Genomic DNA, 8,897 nt, shown 5'->3' with positions numbered 1-8,897 from the left:
TAAGGATCTGTTAACCAAAATTTGATATCATGATTATAACTTGTTCAAATGGCTTTTAGAAAATGTTCAAATGATTTTTAGAATATTTTAATTACTTTTGCAATGCTAATTACTCGCCACTTATGGGTTTTCGAGGTCATTTCTTGGTGCTTGTGTATTATTCTGGATGTACTTAAATAGTTAGGCACATTAAATTTTAGTTCAGAGAGAAAACGTATTTTTGGCCAAAAATCCTTTAAGGCTATAGACTTACAATTTTCGTAATTTCGGCCAAAAAATGGATTTTGTTCAAAATTTCAGTATAGGTACTCCTGAATGTGCTGCTTAAGGATCTGTTAACCAAAATTTGATATCTTGATTATAACTTGTTCAAATGGCTTTTAGAAAATGTTCAAATGAATTTTAGAATATTTTAATTACTTTTGCAATGCTAATTACTCGCCACTTATGGGTTTTCGAGGTCATTTCTTGGTGCTTGTGTATTATTCTGGATGTACTTAAATAGTTAGGCACATTAAATTTTAGTTCAGAGAGAAAACGTATTTTTGGCCAAAAATCCTTTAAGGCTATAGACTTACAATTTTCGTAATTTCGGCCAAAAAATGGATTTTGTTCAAAATTTCAGTATAGGTACTCCTGAATGTGCTGCTTAAGGATCTGTTAACCAAAATTTGATATCTTGATTATAACTTGTTCAAATGGCTTTTAGAAAATGTTCAAATGAATTTTTAGAATATTTTAATTACTTTTGCAATGCTAATTACTCGCCACTTATGGGTTTTCGAGGTCATTTCTTGGTGCTTGTGTATTATTCTGGATGTACTTAAATAGTTAGGCACATTAAATTTTAGTTCAGAGAGAAAACGTATTTTTGGCCAAAAATCCTTTAAGGCTATAGACTTACAATTTTCGTAATTTCGGCCAAAAAATGGATTTTGTTCAAAATTTCAGTATAGGTACTCCTGAATGTGCTGCTTAAGGATCTGTTAACCAAAATTTGATATCTTGATTATAACTGGTTCAAATGGCTTTTAGAAAATGTTCAAATGATTTTTAGAATATTTTAATTACTTTTGCAATGCTAATTACTCGCCACTTATGGGTTTTCGAGGTCATTTCTTGGTGCTTGTGTATTATTCTGGATGTACTTAAATAGTTAGGCACATTAAATTTTAGTTCAGAGAGAAAACGTATTTTTGGCCAAAAATCCTTTAAGGCTATAGACTTACAATTTTCGTAATTTCGGCCAAAAAATGGATTTTGTTCAAAATTTCAGTATAGGTACTCCTGAATGTGCTGCTTAAGGATCTGTTAACCAAAATTTGATATCTTGATTATAACTTGTTCAAATGGCTTTTAGAAAATGTTCAAATGATTTTTAGAATATTTTAATTACTTTTGCAATGCTAATTACTCGCCACTTATGGGTTTTCGAGGTCATTTCTTGGTGCTTGTGTATTATTCTGGATGTACTTAAATAGTTAGGCACATTAAATTTTAGTTCAGAGAGAAAACGTATTTTTGGCCAAAAATCCTTTAAGGCTATAGACTTACAATTTTCGTCATTTCGGCCAAAAAATGGATTTTGTTCAAAATTTCAGTATAGGTACTCCTGAATGTGCTGCTTAAGGATCTGTTAACCAAAATTTGATATCTTGATTATAACTTGTTCAAATGGCTTTTAGAAAATGTTCAAATGATTTTTAGAATATTTTAATTAATTTTGCAATGCTAATTACTCGCCACTTATGGGTTTTCGAGGTCATTTCTTGGTGCTTGTGTATTATTCTGGATGTACTTAAATAGTTAGGCACATTAAATTTTAGTTCAGAGAGAAAAAGTATTTTTGGCCAAAAATCCTTTAAGGCTTTAGACTTACAATTTTTGTCATTTTCGGCCAAAAAATGGATTTTGTTCAAAATTTCAGTATAGGTACCAGGGCTGTGGAGTCGAAGACAAAACCTTCGACTCCGACTCCTCAAATTTTTATGCTTCCGACTCCGACTCCTTGGCCTATTTGTAACAACTATTTCTACCATCCTAATTGTAATTTGTATGTTGTAACCTGCATAGGTAAAAAGTAAAACACCGTGGCTATACTGCTACAGCTTTATTAATGATCTGGACGATATTTAAGAACTACAAAAAGATGATAGGCTTGACTTTCAAAGTTTCAATCAAAAGAAAAATATATTTATTAAGAATTCAAGATATTAACTTGAAAAAACCATTTACATGTATATCTAAAAGTTCGATCTCAGCATATGAATTTTGTTTAAGCTCATAATCTGATGTGGATCTAAATGATGATCCTACAATTCCTTTTAAAGTAAAGTTATATATTTATGTACATTAAAGAAATGAATACCTTATTAAGGAAAATGGATAAACCTTACATGATTAAGTTATTAAATTAAATTTGCCTTAATCTCACCAAAAACAGGTTGTAGCTAATTGTTTTGTAGCTGAGAGCCTCTGTGCAGTTTTCAACGAAACAAAATTTGATATAATTCAAAATTTCAAATGGTAAAGAAGAGACTATCGTCCAAAATTATAGTGCTATACTGTGCCTGCTACAATAAATTCATAATAATGCTTATAAAATGGAAATAAATTCCTTTAATAATTTAAGAAAATTAGTGGGATCAGTGGAATCACTGCAATGAATATGCCTGAGTTCATATATTTGTTCTTAGGAACAGAATAGCTTCAGTCGGAGTCGGAGTCTGGACAATTTTACCGACTCCGACTCCGACTCCACAAGCCGAAATTTACTCCGACTCCACAGCCCTGCGAATTACATACAACCCTCATTGTTTATAAGCCGAGTTACATACAACCCTCATTGTTTATAAGCCGAGTTACATACAACCCTCATTGTTTATAAGCCGAGTTACATACAACCCTCATTGTTTATAAGCCGAGTTACATACAACCCTCATTGTTTATAAGCCGAGTTACATACAACCCTCATTGTTTATAAGCCGAGTTACATACAACCCTCATTGTTTATATGCCGAGTTACATACAACCCTCATTGTTTATAAGCCGAGTTACATACAACCCTCATTGTTTATAAGCCGAGTTACATACAACCCTCATTGTTTATAAGCCGAGTTACATACAACCCTCATTGTTTATAAGCCGAGTTACATACAACCCGCTGTGTACTATTATTCAATGGCATTTCTCTCAGCCAATCCAGCTGTGCGATAACAACTACAATCCTTGCAAGTGACCTGTGACACGAAGGTATTTCTAGTGAAAATTTTAAGTTTTAAGTCAACGAGGTAGAGCATATTTAATGGCTAACCGTATCTGATAGGCAGGACATTCTCCATTAAATTTGACACGAGCTTTGTCCTCTCATAGAAGCTGTTAATGAACCACAGGATCGACTAATTGATGATTCATTAGTCCTTAACAATTAACAGGTGAAAGGGGAGAGTTCATTCATTTTATTGCTGGGAGTTCAAGGTTTAGGTTAGGCCAGGTTAGGTTAGGTTCAGTGTCTCACCAATCTGCTCTCTCGGTCAGGATTAGACAAACTCCTCCACCAATCAGAGTCTCTTACAGCACTCTCTTACCACCAGTTACACGACGCTGCTTCTAGTTCCACAAACATAACATTCACAAAAGAAATAAAAATTCTGACTTGGAGAAAAAATTAATGCCGTGAGTTTTGTGGAGCGTATGAGAGGAGATGGATAGTAAAAGAGAAGGGAGGATAGGGGTGAGGGAGAGTGGAAGTAAGGGGGTGGAGGGATAAAGGAATAGGGATTTAAGGAAAGGAAGATGTCGAAAGCTGAGGGAGGGAAGGAAGGGAGAAAGAGAGAATTTCACCCAAATTTTCCAAAAATTTCAAAGTTAAAAAAATAAAATGGCCCTGGCGTCAACTGCAGTGACGTCATTAACGGCTGTGACGTCATTAACTGCTGTGGGTTACGTCAATACAGCATCGTATCATAATTTGAATAAAAAAAGGGCAAGCTTTAAGATTTATTTGATAATAACAATGTATTTATATTACAAATGCCATCACCCGCATTCTGAGCTGGGCAGATTATTTCGAGTCCTCACCAAACACAGGGATTAAAAGAATATAATTAGTTTTTATAGTAAGAGTACGGATCCAGCTTTTCATCTACTGTATTAAAATACTCAATTACTATATAGGAATTAGTTTATATAATTTTTTTATGATATAAGGAAAGTTTATTAACCTATAATTTGGATGTATATAAATTAGTTATACTTTAATTGGTGTGTTGGTGGCTATGACCCCGTGTATGTGTGTGTGTGTTTAGCATCCCGAAATACGACTTTACATAGAGAAGGTAAAGCGATTTAAGTTTCCCTTGTTATGACTTGATACACAACCTTGGTTATGACACGACCCCCTTCCCCCTTGGTGATGACATGAGCCACCCCCTCCCCTTGGTGATGACACGAGCCCCTCCCTCCCCCTTGGTGATGACACGAGCCCCTCCCCTCCCCCTTGGTTATGACACGAGCCCCTCCCCTTGGTGTGACGACTCCTCCCTCCCTCCCCTTGGTGACGACTTCCTGATGACACGACCCCCCCTTGGTGATGACGAGCCACCCTCCTGGTGATGACTGGCCACCCCTCCCCCCTTGGTTATGACTGACCCCCTCCCCTCCCCCCAAGTATGAGAGACAAAAGATGTTAATGGAAGTGTTGACTGGGTATGTTAGCTGTGTACTGCCTGTGTGACATAAGAGTCCACTGAAGATTCTTGGCAAAAATTCATACTATGTCGTAGTCGATTATTTCTAGATATGTCTTTTATTTGATCAAACATTTTAAATTTGTTGGCACTCCACATCCAGGAAGGTCGGGGTGTGAGATGTCAGTGTTTTTCTTTGTGTTAGTGTGTGTGTGTGTGTGTGTGTTTGTATTTTTAACCAAGATATCAAAAAGCTCTTAGGTACAGGTTTCATCTCATTCAGAATGAAGACAGTGAGACAAAAATCTTCTGAACTTTTAGTGGATATTGCTTAAAATGTCGGTCTTAATGTAGGTAGAAAATAAATTAAAATAAAGTATGTGTACAGTAGATGACGGCACTGTATAATTGTAAATCTATCGAAGCCACAAGTCAGCGTGTGTTCACTAATATACTTAACTGAGCCAGATGTTACAAATAGTCCTCTTCACTGGTGCGTTTACAGGGACTCGTCAGGTTTTGTGCAGTATGGCAGCGCTGTGTTTGTTTACACTCGACAGAAGGAAACTCCCAATAATAAACATAATATGTACTCAAATTAAAACAATATTAGAACAAATATCTCAATGATAATGATTTGTGGAATGTTTATATGACGAGCCCCTGTAAACGCACTAGTGAAGGGAGTAGAAACCAGCAATTAGAAACAACCACAACAAACCATAGATAGACCACGTGGGCATGGAACGTGTGAAGCTGGCTGAAACGTCAGAGGTGATGTTTCATGGCGCCACTGGAAAACTGGTGCCTGATTGTTTGTAGATTCCCGCCAAAATGGAATGTGGTGACCATAATACACTGGACAGGGAAGAAGCAGGTTTGACGTGGCTGAGGAAGGTGGAAACGGTGGAAGGAGTTCAACACATAAAAGATCTAATATTGAGTATATACATTATATTGCTGAGAGTGAGAGAGAGACAAGGAAAGTGGAGGAAGAATAGGATAGAATATTTTGTGTATAGGATATAATATTGTGTACTAGGCTTGAAATCTCGTAACATTATACTGGTAAAAGAACGGTGACGTTATATAATCTTGTTTGTATTGATTGGTGTACCCCAACCCTCGTTATTGTTTACTTAGTGTCACTGTAATTATGATTAGCGTAACTTGTTTGTCTGCTGAGTTGTGAATATTCCCAAATGGGTCTTGTGGGGGCTACATTTCCAAAAATTGTTCCGTGTATATATCCCTGGACGAACCCACAACACAGTCATGCTTTACCTAAAACTACACAAGTCGACCCATAATGCATTGGTTACCCACCCACCCACACACTACCAAGATGTCTTCCTCCTGTAACATCCTATTTCCGTGTTTTTTCTCTTGTTTATTACGGTTTCTCTTGACGTATTGATGTTTGATTATTTATTTTGTTTCTCCAGTATTTCGCCCTCAAGTGTAAGGGAGGAAGGGAGTCTTATCACCTGAGGGAGGGAGGGGAGAGCACGATGGCCTTCACCTGACTCTCAGCCTCTCGCAGACACCAGGTGAACCAGACATAAATACTCTGGTCTAAATTATAAATAATATCTTATGTTAATCTACTCCTAATACCATCGACATACGCAAATGATCTTTTAAAATCTCAAGATAAACGAATCCAGTTGATACAGCGCGTGACATAGGCGTTCAGTTTCTGGTTTTCTATTAGTTGGCCTAACTGTCTCCTTTATAGTAAGTCAAGTCTCCTGAGAACCTCGGCAACTAGTGACCATGAAAAACAAAACATTTACACGGAGCATTTTGGTAGACCTTCAAATATAGCAGAAAACGTTCGAGTTTGTGGCTTTGTTGATATTGAGATTTTTGTTCTGTGTTACAAGGCTCCTCGGTGTTGACATTGGCTTGGCTCCAAATATTTCATGTACTTCGTATTTTTCTCGAAAACGCTCTGATTTTACTTACTCTGACTTTTTCCAGTTTGGATAGCCTTCTTTTTTTTATCCTCACCAACGCTAGCCGGTGGGCATAGTGTGTGCTGCGGTCTGTTTGTGTGTCTGTCAGTCCGTATGTCAGTTAGCCAGTCAAATGTCAATTAGCCAGTCAGTTGTGTTAGTCCTTGTGTCAGTCAGTAAGTTGTGTACCACTGGACAAATTTCGTTATTTTCTCTTTTAGATGGGCTCCTCAGAGCCAGACCCGCCTTGATTACACCAACAACACCTGGGTGACCAGGCGGCTGTAGGTAACGTGACTGGTGAACGTGACACTAACTCCAGTCACTCCCTTAAAACAGTCAAACCATCCCAGTTAACCTGAGGTGGAGGGCTTGGTTTTAACTCCGTTCGTCAAAAATAGTCGTATGGCCACAGGCTGTCTGACCTGTGGATTGAGCTGTTGCTTTTTTCGCTGTTGCTATTTTCTCCGCGATAGTCGAGCGACCACAAGCGGCTTGACTGCGCGAGGGGGAAGGGGAAACTTGGCTCTCGTTGTGAGTCTGCAACAATCAAGTTGCCGCGGGCGACGAAGGTTCTCTGAGGGGGGAGAACACCTCGTATGGGATTGATTTTTTTTTTTTTTACCGCAGCTACTCCTTCAATACCATATGGAGGTGGTCCCGGCCCTCGTATGTCAGGCTATTAGTTTCATACTTGCTTTAATTTCACTACCTAACGATATATTTAAGTACAGAAGGTTTACACAACTTCAGAGTAATAATCTCCCCTTGATAAAGATAGAGACAGGTAAACTTTTCCTAAATAAATTAAATTTCATATATTTTTTGTGTGTGACGTTCGTATCTGAAATATTCGACAACAAATATATTAAAACTACAGCTATATTTTTACGAGATGTGGCCAACGTACACAGCTAGATGTAGCAGCTTAATTTAACATAATGAGCTGGAGTAATGTAGAGAAAGTTGTTCTTAATCAGCCAATACCTTCAATTTCACCTGTACTGTACTCTGGCGGTGGAGATACTGTTACTCTGAATTACTGTGTCCTGGGAGGCTGTTGGTGAGAGATCGTAAATATAATGCACTTTAAACACGTCACGATTACTCTGGTACAAAATCCTTTAATTTCATATTTACGGACAGTACAAACGTTATTTATGCTCACAGGGATATATATATATATATATATATATATATATATATATATATATATATATATATATATATATATATATATATATATATATATATATGGCTTGAAATTGAGTTTATTTAGCCGTAAAATGCCGATACAAATAATGAACCGTAATTTATACATGCTGCAGGTTTGGATATATGACTCCTCAGAAAAAAATCCCGTGTGTTCCAGTTCACGAGACAGAGGCCCACAAGTGTAAGTTATATACAGTGTTATCACATCTTAGGTCTCCAACTCTGATAAAGTTTCGTGTCTAGATTAAAATGGTCTCGCTTTGTATATAAAGGCGTTGGTACTACAGTTGTGTGTAGTTGACAACATTCAGCAAAGATGACTTGAAGATGATAGCTAAGTTGATGAACCTAATAATCTAAAGGATGAATTTACTCACAGTTTTCAATTATATTATTCTGTAGATAAGGAGAAAATATCAGTTACAAAATTGCACGGGTTATTAAACACGCACACAACTGTCGGCAAATCATAATTATTTAGTTGATGTTAATGGTCAGTTTATGCTGTGATATACATATTTTGTTAACTAGTAAGAAATATCCGGCATTATATCTTACTTTCTGGTCACTAAAAAGCCCAGATATATACAGTGACTGCTAGGTGTCTCCATGATCCTCCTTTCTTTCCAACACATTCTTCGCCAGTTATGTTCTATCGTAGAAGCAGATGTGTATTGCCGAGGGGAGGTATAAATAGTTTTTGTACCCTTACGGTTTCACTATATAATTATAAGTTCAATTAAACCTTGTGATTGTAATATTTCATTATAAAACAAGTGGAGAATGCTTTTCATAGCCAGGTTTAGAGCTTTATGGGGCTTCCAATATGTGTCTGAACTAATGTAAAGTTTACCCCTCCAGGTAAGAGATTGTGGAAAGAGTAGATTCGTTCTGGTGCTTGTGCTGAACGGTGTGGTGCCCCAGTCCTCTGCCCTGTGCTGCTGAATAGTCGTGGCCGAGGTGCGAGTGATGAGTATATATACACAGGGTCTGTGCTCATGCTCTGAAGTTGGTGGATTGGTCCTGTGTTGTGATT

This window comes from Homarus americanus, unplaced genomic scaffold (assembly GCF_018991925.1).
Source record: "Homarus americanus isolate GMGI-L3 unplaced genomic scaffold, GMGI_Hamer_2.0 scaffold32583, whole genome shotgun sequence".
NCBI classification, from domain to species: Eukaryota; Metazoa; Arthropoda; class Malacostraca; order Decapoda; family Nephropidae; genus Homarus; species Homarus americanus.
The sequence above is the reverse complement of the archived record's forward strand: the minus strand, read 5'-3'. Positions refer to the sequence as shown.